We start from the raw sequence: 15,758 nt of genomic DNA on the forward strand, positions 1-15,758 counted from the left end.
TTAGTCTCATTTGTCCATTTTGCAATGATTCTAGTCACCACTTTTCAACCTCCATAGATGTAGCCATGTCCAAGATCCATGTTTTGTCACATGGTATCAGAGCCATGGTGGCCATGTCTAGCTTTCCTCACTGATCTCTTAGTCCATCACAATCTCTGGTTAACTCAGTTCAAGCATTTGAGTTCATCTCCTACTTCATCTTCACACTCTCTACTTCTGTCTGCCATAGCCAGCCAGACCTTTTCATTTTTGACCTCCTGGATCTCACACTACAAGCCATATCTTCACAAACTTTCTTTTATGGCTAGCTTCCTTAACTCTAGACGCTTCTCTCTAGCACGTTGAACCTCGACATTGGTCTTCCCAGAAAGCGGCATAGCGTGATTTCCGAAAATAGTGCAGTCTACAACGGCATGACAGTTCGTACAGCTTTGCTCGCGATATGTAGTGCAATCGTGGAGGCCACCATAGGGCTTTCAAAGGTCACTAACCAAGCTACGTTCCACTGAAGTTTAATGCCAAATGATCCCTTCCTCCATCTGCTATAAGTAAAAAACCAGGCTGCTACAGAAACCCTAGAACTGGAAGCCATAGCTTTCAAACATCAAGCTCCTTTCCCACTTCACTTTCTCACTTCCCTCACTACAATGAACTCACTGCCACTCTAATCTGAGTTTGAACCCAATTCCTAGCAAGATCATCACATCAAATCAGCAAGCAAGAGGCAAATCAAGCATTGACATCCATCACTAAGCTCAAGAATAGTATCCATTGATACTCAACTAGTGTCATTTGACATTGATCTTCTTATGTCTCTTGACACATTGACCTACAACTTTTTGCTCGTTGTCTGAAGCTGATGAGCATGACAGAGCTTGAGCAAATAGCAAAGTTCAACAATGAGGGCTTTCACGCCTAGAAGAAGAAAACCCTATACCATCTCATGAGGAAAGACCTCTGGGATCTCTTTGAGGAAGATGATGCCGATGACAATGCAAAGAGGAAGATGCTGTAGAAGACCAACCTAAAACAAAGGCATGGAAGAAGATGATCAACAAAGCTCTAGGTATTATTGCCCGAGGTCTATCAGATGATGTATTACAACACATCTCTGGCATCAAGGATACAAAGAAGGCATGGGAAGAACTTGACAAGATATTTGGTATACAAGCAAAGAACTCGAAGGTAAAATTACTTATGCAATTTTATAAGTTGGATGTAAAAGACATTTCATCTATGATTGTACACATCAATAATTTCAAGAGTCTTAAAACTCAGCTAGCAACTCTTAAAAAGAACATTGATGAAGATCAGGCAATAGTAGTGCTACTTGCCAGTGTTAATCATGAACCGTATGAGAACCTTGTTTCAACACTAAATATTGTTCCTAGTCTATCACTCAAAGACATTGAGCACTCATTGCTTAATGGAGAAAGCAAATTTAAAAGCAAAGATGTAAAAGAGACCAGCTCAAGGGAAAATCTCTTATACACCAAGGGAGCTACTAGACCCAAAGGAAGAGGTCGAGGATTCAACACCAACAACAAAAGTCGAATGACATGCCATTATTGTGGTAGACTGGTCATATTGCCAGTGAATGCTTTCACAAGAAAAGAGCACAGCAAATATAGAATGACCACCACCAAAGTCAATTCATGAATGAAAAAGAAGAAGAAGATGCTTCCGTTACCATCAACAACTCTGACAGATTGTTCTAAGGAATTTTGTTCCCATAGTGGATCTCTATGTTTCCCTTAGTGGATTTGCTTTGTAAAAACCCTTGCCAAATATGTAAAGTCTCAAGCTTTAACTTGACTAGGCTACCTATGAGCTAGTCTCCTGGGCCATGTCATCTATAGGGGGAGCAAATTCTAGCAAGTGTAGGGACTCATCATTTGAGGGGGGGTGTTGAGAAATAACAAATGATGTGTACTCCAAGAAGAGATGTCCTAAATCCCATATGCACAGTGAGGATAGTGGAGAAGCTGGAATGCTATAAAGACATGTACTTGATTCACTTTTCAATGCAATTCTATCATACTTTGTATTGCACTCTATGTCATTGTCACGTCCTACTTGAGATTGTGTTTATGAGTCCAAGCACTCAATCTTGGAACCTAATTCACTCAAGTAACAGTTAGTGTCATTTGTCCATGTTGCAATGATTCTAGTCACCACTTTTCAACCTCCATAGCTGCAACCATGTCCAACATCCATGTTTTGTCACAACCCATGCATGGAATACCAAACTTTTTATGCGAATTCCTAGTCTTCATGCCATATAAACAATGATCACACGACTCAAAATGAGAGTAGTCAAAAGGCGGAAGATGCTACAAACCACTAAGCATTTTCATTCCCTTAAGCAACATATGCCCCAGATGAGCATGCCATAGAGATACATGTGGGATAGAACCCATTGACCAAACATGGCCAATAGTACCAATTACAACCAAGGGGTAGAGGCTACCAGACTTGGCACCTCTTGCAAGAACAAGCTTGCCACGAGTTATCTTCCATGCAAAATCACAAAAGCATATATGATAGCATGCATCATCAAGCTGCCCAGCAGACATAAGGTTTTTAGTCAGTGCGGGTACATGACATACATTATGTAGAACAAAAGTGCTACCAAAGGGAAACGATAGAGTAACATCACTAATGCCAACAATAGCAAGAGACCGATCATCACCTAAGCGCACAGTACCAGATACACTACACTAGGTATGAAACCACTCACGGTAGGGGGTCACATGAAAAGACGTGCCCAAATCCAAGAGCCAACACTATGCATGCATAGATTGAGCCTCAGTGAGAGGCATCACATGAAGAGGCTGCTAAGATGTAGTCAACATCGGACTCCTCAAGCTGCATGATATTTATCTCCTCAATCTTTACACTGGACTTTACAAGTATAATGTTGCAATCGTTGGATTTCTCCTGTACTTTTTCTTTCCCCTTTTCTTTCCGCTTGTCATCACACATCTTATGGCACTACAGTCGTATGTGTCCTAATTTCCCACAATAATGGCATGTAAGATCAAGCTTACATCCACGAGACTTGTTGCACACATGTGACTTAGACCGGGACTTCTGAAAATCCTTCCCATGATGATCATTATCTTTCTTGCCACTTCTGCCACCTCTAACGGATAAAGCATGTGAACTGCAAGAAGCATCATTGTTTTTCCTATTAATTTCTTTAGTCAAAAGAGCACCACTCTCTACATCTTTCAATTTCAGCCCATCAAGTTTGTTGGTACAAATCGCAGTGCAAAATACATCCCAAGACTTAAGTAAAGTGTCAATCAGAAACAAAGGATGCATGTTATCCTAAAACTCAATACCTTGTTGAAGCAGATTCTTCATGATAGAATGAAACTAGCTAAAGTGAGCAGACAATGGGGTCCCCTCCAACTGTTTAAGCCAATACATCTGCGAAGCAGGGCTTTGCTTTGCATAAAGTTCTTGAATCTTTTCCCATAGATTCCATGCACTCTAATCTTCATCTTCAACAACATTATCGTGGACCTCTTTAGAGAGTGATAAAATGATAGTGGACTTGCATAGTGCATCTAAATCAGCCTCCTCGTCATCATCCATGTTCTCAGGTTTAATACATTTTGTTTCTTAGGGGCTTAATTTGCAATTTTTGCACCAAAACCTGCCATATTTGAGACTTCCAATAGCCATAGTTGGTGCAATCCAACTTGACAATGTTAAACAAAGTCGTAACTTTGAGATAAGTAGCCATAAGATAAATTGCTAAAATGACCAGCTGTCCACCAAATAGTACCAAAAGTACATCAAAATAACATGATTAAGCTTAGTAAATACATCACTATTTGCATAAAACAGCTTGCTGTAATAAATCACAACTATGAGAAAAAGAGAGCAAACAATGAGCTAACAGTGATCCAAAGTCAAGTATGATTGCCATGTTAAGCGAGCATGTAACAAACACTGTAGCAGCTAAGAACCATGAGCCAAACACCCAAATGTTTCAAAGCAATCAATGTTCGAACGATACAAGCCCTTGCATAAAGAACTCAAAGAGTAAGCCAAGCTAGGCGTATGCCTAACTAATAGGATCTGACAAAGGTTGGTGTGTGCTCAAAGAGAAGACGGATCAAATCAGCCCAAAAGCATCCAATGCCAACAAGTGTATATCAAGAACATAGACATGTAAGACATCCCAGTCTCATCTACTCAAAAGCTCAACTGCATAAACCACAAGCTATGCAATATCCAGAGATAGCATGAAGCTCCCACTGGGAAATATCGATGTCAATCGAGCAACCAAGCTCAAAGATAGCATGTGAATACATAAGGCATCACAGAGCCAAGACCATATATCAATGGAGCATCTAGAGCAAGGAATCAGTCAAGCATCATCTATAACATCTAGTACATCATGTAACGATTAATGTCAAATCTCTGACAACCCAAATAAGTATCCAAGAGCTCCAATTTATGCAAATGAACACCCAACTGAAGCTCCAAGTGGCAATCAAACACAAACAATGTAAGGAGCATGCATTTTTGACATATTCATCAAAGCATGTACCGAAGGATCAAGCATAATGACTATCACAAAGAATGCCACTTAGACCAATGTCAATCAAATGCCAACCAAGATAAAGCTCGATTGAACCTCAAAAGGCATTCCAAAGCAATACAAGACATGTGCCAACCTTTGTATTCATCCATGTAGTCATACGAGTCACTTGGGAAGCACTCGTAATGATTAAATAGGCTTCAACCCTGATTATTAAGCAGTAAATTCACTATCAAAACTGAGTAAATTAGTCTTTAAATCAAGCTCAAAGCCACTCAAATTATGGGCATATGATATACTAATGTACTAGCATCAATGGTACACATCAATATAGTGCATATAGAATACCCAAATCATAGCCAAAATCAATAGAATAAAATCCCTCTTAAAAAAGGTTCAGCCCTGCTGTATATAGCAGTGAATACATTGTCAAACCAAGCTATTTTAGTACCAAAATCAGCTCCAAATCCAACCCATAACACAGGCATAGCATTCCCATACATGTAGACATCACCCCAGCATAATTGGGCATCATAAGACCAACAAAGCTAACCATAGAAGCATCAAATAGAGTGTTGCCATGTATTTCTAGTCAACAACAACCAAAACATAGTAAATGAAGTGGTTAAATCAATCCAAAAGCAACTCCAAGCAATGACATAGCATCCCCGAATATATAAGCATCAACCGGGCATAATCGAGCACCATCCAACCAATGGCAATGAGTGTAGACATCAAAGATGAGTGACTCCTTCTTTTATGATAGTCTATGGACTATTATAACAATCCAAAACTAAAACTTAGCACTCAAATCAAATGTCAAGATTGGAAGGATCGATGCCAAGCATCAAAACCAAGTATATAAGTGCTTGTATAGCTGCCCAATGAAGAAGATATGTTGTCGGAGATAAGAAACATGAGCTACTGATTTTTTTAAAAATGCATGTTTCACACACATGATGCTGCACCAATAGGGTGAGGGCTATGGGAGGCTACTTCAACTTGCTTGAGATGGCTCAAAGAGTGCCCAAGAAGAATGCAATTAATAGGAAGCTCGAATGGAGTGGCTGTGGCTGCCAACAAAGATATGATTGTTGTAGGTATTCGAATGGAAGTTGACGGGCTCGAGCTTGCAAAGAAGAAGGCTTTGATACCATTTGAAGGGAGGTGAGCCCTAAAGTGGAAGCACTGAGCGGGAGTAAGAGCTATGATGGAATGAACAAGAGCAAGAGAGAGAGACATACACAATCTGGGAACTCCAACAGTCACAATGTGTGACCTACCTTTCCTTTAGTCAAATGTCACTGAACGAACAAAGATTGAAGTGAGAGTGATGGTGGGCGCCTACCACTTGCAGTGTGCAGCTGTGCGGGTACAATTAGTGTAGCAATACACAGGCGGCTAGGCAAAGGTGCCTTTACCCCCAACACTACATGCATCCGTCTACACTGTACCTCCACTATAAACACACTAAGAATGCAGAGTACATCCATATGTGTATCCATCCACATCCTTTGTGCATCCGCCCATCCATAATAGATCCATCCGCACCTATAGTGCATTTGACTGCACATAGTGCATCTCACTTAAGAGTATACACCTAGTGCATACAATTGCACATACTCGACATTCATAAACCATCCACATGTTAGATGACAATCTATTGGCCCCTTTACCCTAGTAACCATGCACCTACAATTGTATGCACTAGTATGTATACGTGCATTCTTGTGGAAACTCATGCATGCTCATGAACACTGACTGTGCACATAACCAGCACCTGCCCTAGAATTCATGGCAACTAGAGTACTTATTCTGCACATAAGATATCATGAAACACATAAGTAGACTTAGATAATTCATTTAGAACCCACAAACATTGTGCATTCACCTTGCATGACTAAAGTGTTAATGCCTACAATTACATATACACCTAGCACCTTGCACACATATAGGCACTTAGGCACATTCATAAGCACAAAGTGAATATGAGTGAGCATCACTATACACATGTAGTTGCATGTGTGCATTTATATATCCTTGTGAGCTTCTATGCTTGTGTGAGTGTGCCCATATTTACCCCTTGTGCATGTACATGCATCCACAAACAATCATTGTAAACTCACTACAACCTAGGTAGAGTACAATTCCTTCTGCCCTTGCACACCTAAGTATATGCATGGCACCATACTAGCCCTTTGTTTTTTGAAAAATTTTATTCCAAAACAACAAAACCAAAAAAAAAAAAAAAAGACAAACCACACCAACAAGCAAAACAAAATAGAAGCAATAAAATCAAACAACACATAAAAGAGAACTCATACACTTTACGCATAAGATTAAGGTGATAGCCACTACACGTTTTTAGTTTACAGACTAGGATCAGCACAAGAGTTGCATGCACTTAAGAAGTGGTTGTGAGCTTTATACTCTACCTAACAATATGGACCCAAGCCCCAGTCACACTCTTGACTTAAAAAACATGCATATGTGCAACCTCATTAATCATATCATTAATCTAGTTAGATTAGAGACCATAAGGGCTGTAGTAAGTGTTATGGATAACTCATGAGGCAATTTTGATTATTTCCAAGCCACAAACGCTAGCTTCTAGAAAAGTACAAGCTTCAATGTTTCAAACATGACTCCTGAAGAGTTACAAGGAAAGCTAATAGAGCTGAAAGGATAAGGAACACTAGCTTCTAGAAAAGTACAAGCTTCAATGTTTCAAACATGACTCCCAAAGAGTTACAACGAAAGCTAATAGAGCTGAAAGGATAAGGAATGCTCACCCTCAATTGCACGGTTGATCGACACCATGCTCCTTCTCAAAACCCTTAGCAACCAATCTGGCCTTATAGGCTAGCTTATGGCATCCAAAAGTACTCTTCAACTTGTATACCCACTTGCATGGCAAAGCATATGTTTCACTAGGCAAAGGAACCAAATCCCACATATGATTTTTCTACAAGGAGTCATACTCTGATTGCATATCCCTCTTCCAAGAGTGACTATCACCTATGCACATGGCCACACCATAGGTAAGAGACTTACCAATATCTATCATCATAGCATGATTCTTAAAGGATGCAAATCGATCAGGCTAATGTCTATCTTTAATAGACCACCTCAAAATAGACCATGGGGCATGGACATCCTATCTAACATCAAGTTCGTGGGCCACTAGAGCATCAGTTGTTGCAAGCTATCTAGCGAGCTATATAATAACAGAAGGCTCCTCCTAAAAATAGCACCCTGCGTACCTCAACAACTACTCAGTTGCTTATGCATTTTCTCTTCATGGAAAACAATATCATGGCTACGAATTATCTTCAGAGCCCGCAAATCCTAGAGGTGCTAGCCCATCTCACTTGCATCCCCATAACCAAGAAAGATACATTTCATAAACTGATGATCTAGCTTATATTGTGTGTCCTTGGAAACATGGCAAAAAGCCTCACAACCAAAGATACACAAATGAGCATATGATGGAGGTTTTCCAAACCATACCTCGTTAGCAACCTGATAGTCAAGAGAAGTACATGGTGATCAATTGCCGATCAATTGATCAAATGTATGGAAGTAGTGATTGCCTCAACCCAAAGGTACTACGATAAGCCTACCTAGCTAAGCATACTACTAGCTCACTCCTAAATTGTTCTATTCATGCACTCAATCATACCATTCTAGGGTGGGGTGTACAGGGCAGTCAACTGACTCTTAATATCCCTCTCATCACAAAATCACTCAAAGGCTTTAGATACATACTTGCCCCCATTGTCAGATCATATGCATTTCAACCTATACCTAGATTGGTTCTCAACAAAAGGAAGCTAACACTAAAGGTTAGCCAAGACTTCTAGCTTCCGCTTGATGGGGTATGCCTAGATCTTACGTGAGTAATCATCAATGAACGTAACAAAATACTTCACACCATCTAAGGACTTGCATGGCATAGGTCCACAAACATCATAATGAACAAGAGCCACGGGCTCACCCATGTGCATAATGTGAGACTTCTTATGTGAACTACAAGTTTGCCTATCGTAAAGACAATGATCATAAGAATTCAAATATTTATAGTCAAGGGGTGAAAGATACTACAAATAGATAAGAATTTTCATTTCCTTTAATGACATGTGCCCAAGGCGATGATACCATAATGATACATGTGGTTTAACGACTACCAAAACATGGTTGATAGATCCAAATACAAGGGATAAAGAGTGCCAGACTTGGCATGTCATGCCAAGATAAGATTCCCATGAGTAAGCTTCCATGAGGAATCACCAAAAGATACAACATAATCTACATCATCCAATTGTCCGATCGAAAGTAGGCTTTTAGTCAAAATCAAAACATGGTGTACGTTATGAAAAATAAACATGCTACATGAAAGAAACTACAGCTGGACGTCTCAAATACCAAGAATATTCAATGCCAAGTCATTAGCCAATCTGACAGATTGTGTCATGCTACTATAGGAGTGAAACCACTCTCGATGAGGGGTTACATGCCCTCGAATAAATCAGTCAACATTGAGCATAGGTGGATGAGGCATCAGTCAACTACAAAACTTCAAGAGAAGAAGCTGCAAGTATGTAGTCATCGTCAAAATCAGTCTACACAACCTTAATCTCTTCAATTTTAACGTTAAACTTACTAGGGATAATGCTGCAATCATCATTCTTTTCCTTCGCTTTACCCTTTCCCTTTTCCTTGCACTTGTCGTCTTGCATTTTAGGGCACCATGACCATGACTTGCCTCAATCAATACATCTAAGAGGCAGGGCTATGCTTATCATAGACATTACAAATTTTATCCCATAATTGCCAAGCAGTCTGCCCACCATCAGAGACAACATTATAGTAGACTTTCTTAGAGAGGGAAAAAATGATTGTACATTTATATGGCTCATCTAATTCAACCCAATCTTCTGCATCAATGTGTTCAAGCCTGACACCCTCATGTCTTGATGGCTTAATTTGTAATTTCTACACTATAACCTACCAAATTTTTCCCTTCCGATAGCTATTGTTGGTGTCATCCAACTTGTCAATGTTGAATATAGCACTATCATTCGACCCACCAATCGTAATGGAGTAAATGAAAGGACAGCCCAAGATAAACAAGTTGTTGTAAATAATAGTAAAACAACATCAAAATCATAGCCAAATCAAGGGTTAAGCAAGAGGAACTATCAAAATGGTAAGTTGTCTACAAATTATAATCAACTGTCAAATCCAAGTAACTACCCTCAGATAGAATGCATAAAAGTGAAATGATAAGCTTCTGTAATAAATTACAACAATATGCCAACAACCAACTGTGAGCAACCAAGAAAGAAACACCAGGAACAACCAGCAGTGAAAGCTATCACAACTGCAGTATGTCAGTAACCATACATGCAATAGGCATAGACATCATGCACATAGGAGATCTCAGGGGTAAAGAGAAGAGAACTTCCAAATGCATAGTCCATTGAGCAAAGCTCAATGCATAACCTAGAAGCATATAAATATCACTGATAGATGTAAGTGTCACGTCCAAAGTAAGTGATCAAATCAGCCCACTATAGAGTAATTACATCCAATACATATCAAGAGAGCATGTATATGAAGTAAGTGTCCCATAGTCTAGGTGAAAGTAAGCTCAAGCTCAATTGTGAATTTCCAAAGCTCTATGTACTATTGAAAATGTTAAGAAATCTTCCACTGGAACAAAGAATGAATGCCAAATGAGTAGAAGAAGCTCAATACATCAGAGATGTAGCATCCAAGTTACATGTGATATACATTTGAGAGCATAAGACCTCAATCATCCTTAAGCCTGCATGTAAGAGCATGGAAGCAACCAAAGTATAAGTCCAATGCTCCAATGCATGTAACCAAGGTCAAATCATAGCTCAATAGCATCCAATCAATATATCAAGACATGTAGAATCAATGGCATACATCAAGACAATTACTAAAGCACCCAAGAAGTATGAACCCGCAATAGGTATAAAGTGCTTCAAGTAAATGCTTCCTATATAGACTATTTATAGCAATAAAATATCAAGAAAATGAGACTTGGCATTGGATATTATTGGCATTGGTGATGCTAGACTACATTTTACTTTAGGCATCACTTTTATGTTGCATGATGTGTGCCATGTTTCGGTTTTGATCAAAAGCTTATACTCTCTACTAAACAATTGGATGATATAGGATATCATGTATCTTTAGATGAATCTATGTGGAAGATTATCCGTGGGAATCTTGTCTTTGCTTGAGGTACCAAGGCTAGTAGCCTCTACTATCCCTTACTTGTATCTAGGCCTATTGACCATGTTTTGGTTGTGGCTAACATACAACATGTATCTTTATGACATCATCACCTTAAGCACATCTTTAAAAGGAATAAAAATGCTTTCTTGTTTACAGAATCTTCCACCCCTTGACTACAAATGTTTTGATTCATGTAATCATTGTCTTTATGCCATGCAAAACTCAAGTGGCAAAGGTCGAGGAGTGTGGTAGAGGTTTCCCAAGTATCCAAGAATGCAAATGCACTGCCAAATCACATAGATGTTGCTATTAAAAATGGTAGGGGAAGCAATGTTGAGCTCAATGGAGTATAAGCCAATGCTCAATATGTCCTGAATGATGCCTAAAAGAAGCATTGTCAAGTTGGATAGAGAGTAAGCAACAATGGTTACCACTTGAAGTTGGAGCAATGGCTACCAATCAATGTACGAGTGTTGTAGTTATTCATCATGAACTAAGAAGAAGGCCAAGGAAGCTACCGAGTGCAAGGGCTCTGATACCAGTTGAAGGAAAAAGCCTTGAGTGGAAGCACGTGAATGTAAGCAAGAGATATGGTGAAAGAAGCAAGAGACACAGGATGTGGAAACTCCAACAATGACCATGTGTAACCAGCATTCCCTTAATTCAAATGTTAGTGAAAGAATAAAGAATGAAGTGATAGTGATGGGTGCATGCCATCTACAGTATGCATGTGTGCGAGTACTATTAGTGTAATGAATATACAGGCGGTTTGGCACAAGTTCCATTACCTCCAACAACTCTTTCCCCACCACAAGGGGATTGAGTCATGTGTGGTTGTTGAGGCCCTCTTTGACTACCTATGCTTTCTTGACTTTGTAAAATAAATGATTTACACAAGAGGTTTTGGTGCATACCTATTGTAGTGTGATGGCCATGGTGGTGGTGATAGGACAACTCTCCTTGTTCCTAAAGGTGGTTCCTCCCTCTCTATGGCACCACATAGGAAGAAGGTGATGGCATCTTAAAAATAGAGGTAATGCATGTGATGGTGATGATGAAGGGGAATTGACATGGGTAGAACAAAGCACAACTAAAGGAGAAGAAGATGATGATGCTCTTGTTGATGCAAATGGTAATCTCGTTGAAGCTCAAGCCAATGAAGAATACTTTGATGGAGATAAGAAGATGAAGAAGATGAAGACAAATGCAATGCTTTCACCAAGAAGCAAGGGATGCAAACTGACACAAATGGAGGTAACTCTCTATCCACGATTCCGCAAATGAAGGCACAACCAATGAAGCTTATACTACCTATAATATTCAGCAATCAAGAGGAGCAATCATGATACCCATGAACAACAATCAGGAGGTGGAACTCTAATGAAGATTTTTGGTTATGGGGCTAATGTTGCTACCCACAACTCAATAGACATAGAGAACATGGAAGCCTCAAAGCCTCAAAATTTTTGGAATATATTATGCCTTGAGAAAAGAAATCACTATTATAAATGAGAACCTAACTTCCTCCTATGCAAATTGTAATTCAAATTGGTAGCACTCGGCATGGGAATGTGTATCTAAGTGCATGCAAAGAAAGAAGACTAGTGTTTGGCCCAAAGGATGGGCAGGGAATATGGGAAATCTTGCCCTTAAAATTTGTGTATAAAAGGGTCAAAAAATAATAGAAATGGCTATTCTTATGTGTGCCAACTTCTAATTCTTGCCTTCTTGCTTTTACAGTGAGAGAGAGAGAAAGGTGACTTGAAAGCAAGTGAGTGAGGGTGAGGGTGAGGGTGAGGGACCAAGAGGGTTAAGGCTCAATCTTTTATCGTGCTCTCTCATGTATAACCATGCTGTCGTCTAGCATGACGAAGGTCGTAGACGATTTGAGAGTCTAGGAGATGCATCTTGGATCATGGAGTGTGCATCAAGGGTCCTTCATAGTAGGAGGTATGCTTTGCCCATTCACCATAAAACGGATCTTGTGACCATGTGCAAGAGGCTACATGAGAGGTACTCATCGATTAAGTGGTCAAAGCTCTTGAAATAATAAGAGTTCATTCAAATGTCCCAAATATGGTATGTGTTGCCCAACATTTTGGTTCCATTGTCGGTACCAAGGACGCGTTGACTACAAAGTCACTTGCATACTTCATGGTTGCAGAATAGGAGGGGACACCCGTCCTGACTCTAAAACCCTCCCACGTAATTAGATTGGTATTTAGTGATTTAAACATATATTTTATTATTTCTTATATTTGGATTTTATGGTTGAAATATCCAATTTATGAGATATAATTAAAATTATGATAGGATTTTAAAGACAGTTTCTAGATCAAATTCGTTAATAAGTGGCAGCCATAGCTATAAGCTATCATCGTAGATCGAGATAGAGGCACCCTGCGCATAGTGGAGATCAAAGAATGAGGGTTGCTTGCTTTTCCAGAAGTGCTTTTGCATTTGGGGTAAGAATATTTAAGAAAAGCAAAGCAAGAAAAGTAAACTATTCTTTTAGCAACTCCACTTCTTGTTTAGCATAAGAAGTATTATGTGTTCTGCAACTCGTGATCATCATCATCATCTCCATGTGTGTTGCCCATTGCTCATGCCTATGTTTTTCCAATTACCAAAGCATGGGTTGCTCACCATCTAGTGGATCATCACTTCCTTCAGCTAGAGCAAATAAGGTCATGATTGCTGCCTTTGCACCTTCTCCTCCCATTGATCATGTACAATAGGGGCAACATCAAATCATCAATTTCCTACAACTTTGCACCACATTTGCTACCGATTTCTTTGGGCATTAGGAGCAACACATAGGTCATCATCATCTCCAGCAAAATTGCACGTGGCCAACACAAGCTACCAATCAATTCATCATCATCTTCTATCATGTTTACGCCATGTTCTAGCTACTAATTGTGTGCATCAAAGGCATCATAAAAGCTAATCATCTTGGGTAAATTCGTGATTACTAATTGATGGGTATTATTGCTCCTCATCTGCCAAACATGGGCAACATGATTACACATGTTCCTTGCAATTGTGAGCAACCAGCCACCATCATCTCTCTCTTGCTACCAATCATGGCTTGTTTGCACCCTGTCTTCCTACTATTTGTGAGCATCAAGGGCAAATAATTTGTCATCATCTTTGAAAAATCTGAGCTCTACATCTACTAATGTGTGGACAACAAGATTAGCCCCATAACCCATTAACAATCTACATCAGAGTTCCTCCTCTTACAACTTCATTAATTAATCCTGACACAAGGTTCATTATACTTTCCATTAAGTACACATATACCAAAGTAGATATGTTTGGATATATTATTATAGCCACAACCATGTGTGAATCATATGAAGAAGACATGAGGATGAAGGAAGCCTCCATTTCACAAAAAAGTTGAGGAAGAACTTGCTAGGAGGGTAGGAGACTCTAGAAAATGAAATGAAAATAGAAGATCAATTAGTGATTCATCTAGAAGATTTTCAAATGTCTATGACTACCCTTCAAACCATGTACCAAGATCAATGCATTGGAAAGGGGTAAGCAAAATGAAAATGTCTATAGGTTATCGCATGAATCTTGATCTAGCATTCCCTGTGAAGGGAATGTGCCAAGTTAGTAAGCAATTACTAGAACATTTCCTACGAGCTTTGTTAGCTCTCTCCTCAACCTCATTGACTACAATAGCAAACACATTCCAAATTTGTATTGTAGTCCCGTGAAGGTTACCTTCATTTGTGCTTGATATTGATGAGCTTCTGCCAACTTTTTGGTGAGAGTTGTTGTCCTTGCCCTTTCTTACTGTAATTGCACCATGAGATCTACAACCAACACATGAGTAGTTTTATCCCAGGTTCTCAAAACTTCAACTTCTTGTAACTACTATCTCAACTCCTCCATCTCCTTGTTGTTCTCCTCAACTTGGGCTTGTAGGTCACATAGCTATTGAGTTTCCTCAAGAATTCCTGATGAGTTGTTCTCTCCTCCTCATACTTCCTTTGTACCTCGATCCTTCGTTTGAATCGCTTATTCTTTGTCTTGTTTCAACTCCTCAGATAAGTGCTCCAACGTGCTAGTACTACCCACATTTATTGATGTCATCCTTATGCGTTCCTTTGAATTGGTTGTAGCCTTGACAAGTCATTGCTTTTCTATACCAAAAGTGACTAATAATGGAAACTTTACATTTTTGGTAGGGTTTGTTACATCCATTATGGAAAGAAAATCCACTAAGGGAATAGCAATCCACTATGGGAAAGATCCACTTTGGGAAAACATGATCCATGATGAAAAACTTTGCAGAACAAGTAAAGAAAAGATTATTTTGCATGATGATGGGAGCACACATGATTTTATTTCTACAAAATTGGTAAAAGAATTGAATTTACATACTGTTTCAACTCATTATTGCATAAAAGTTGCATTCTTAGGCACTAGATGCAATGGTACACAAGGAGTTCATGATTTAGAAATTAAAATTGGTGATTATGTTGAGTGCAAATATTTCTTGGTTACATGCACTTTCAATCCAACAAGGGCTCTCTTTTAGAAACACAAAGGATGTAGAGGAACTAAAGTCTCAGATATGACTTGCTGCAAGTACCTTGGCCAACCTTGACCATGGAAGAGAGCTCACATTATTGACCTTAGCCCCAACAAGATCCCAAATGATTGATCACTTGCATGGCATGGACTATGGTGATTTGGAATTGAGAGTTGTAGGACTGGTACACCCAAAATCCTCTAAACCAAGTGACATGCATCATGAATCACTTACTAAAGCCTTCGTTGCAATAGAGCCTTGTGAAGTAATGGTACCACCTTCTGATTATATGGATCCTTAGGAATTTGATGACCCAAAGGAGGGAGCTGAGGTAGAATCTCAAGAGCTACCACCAATAATTTATGTGCGGCCTAAAAC

Source organism: Lygodium microphyllum, chromosome 10 (assembly GCF_053477565.2).
Source record: "Lygodium microphyllum isolate KBCC chromosome 10, Lygodium_microphyllum_v1.1.10, whole genome shotgun sequence".
Taxonomy (NCBI): Eukaryota; Viridiplantae; Streptophyta; class Polypodiopsida; order Schizaeales; family Lygodiaceae; genus Lygodium; species Lygodium microphyllum.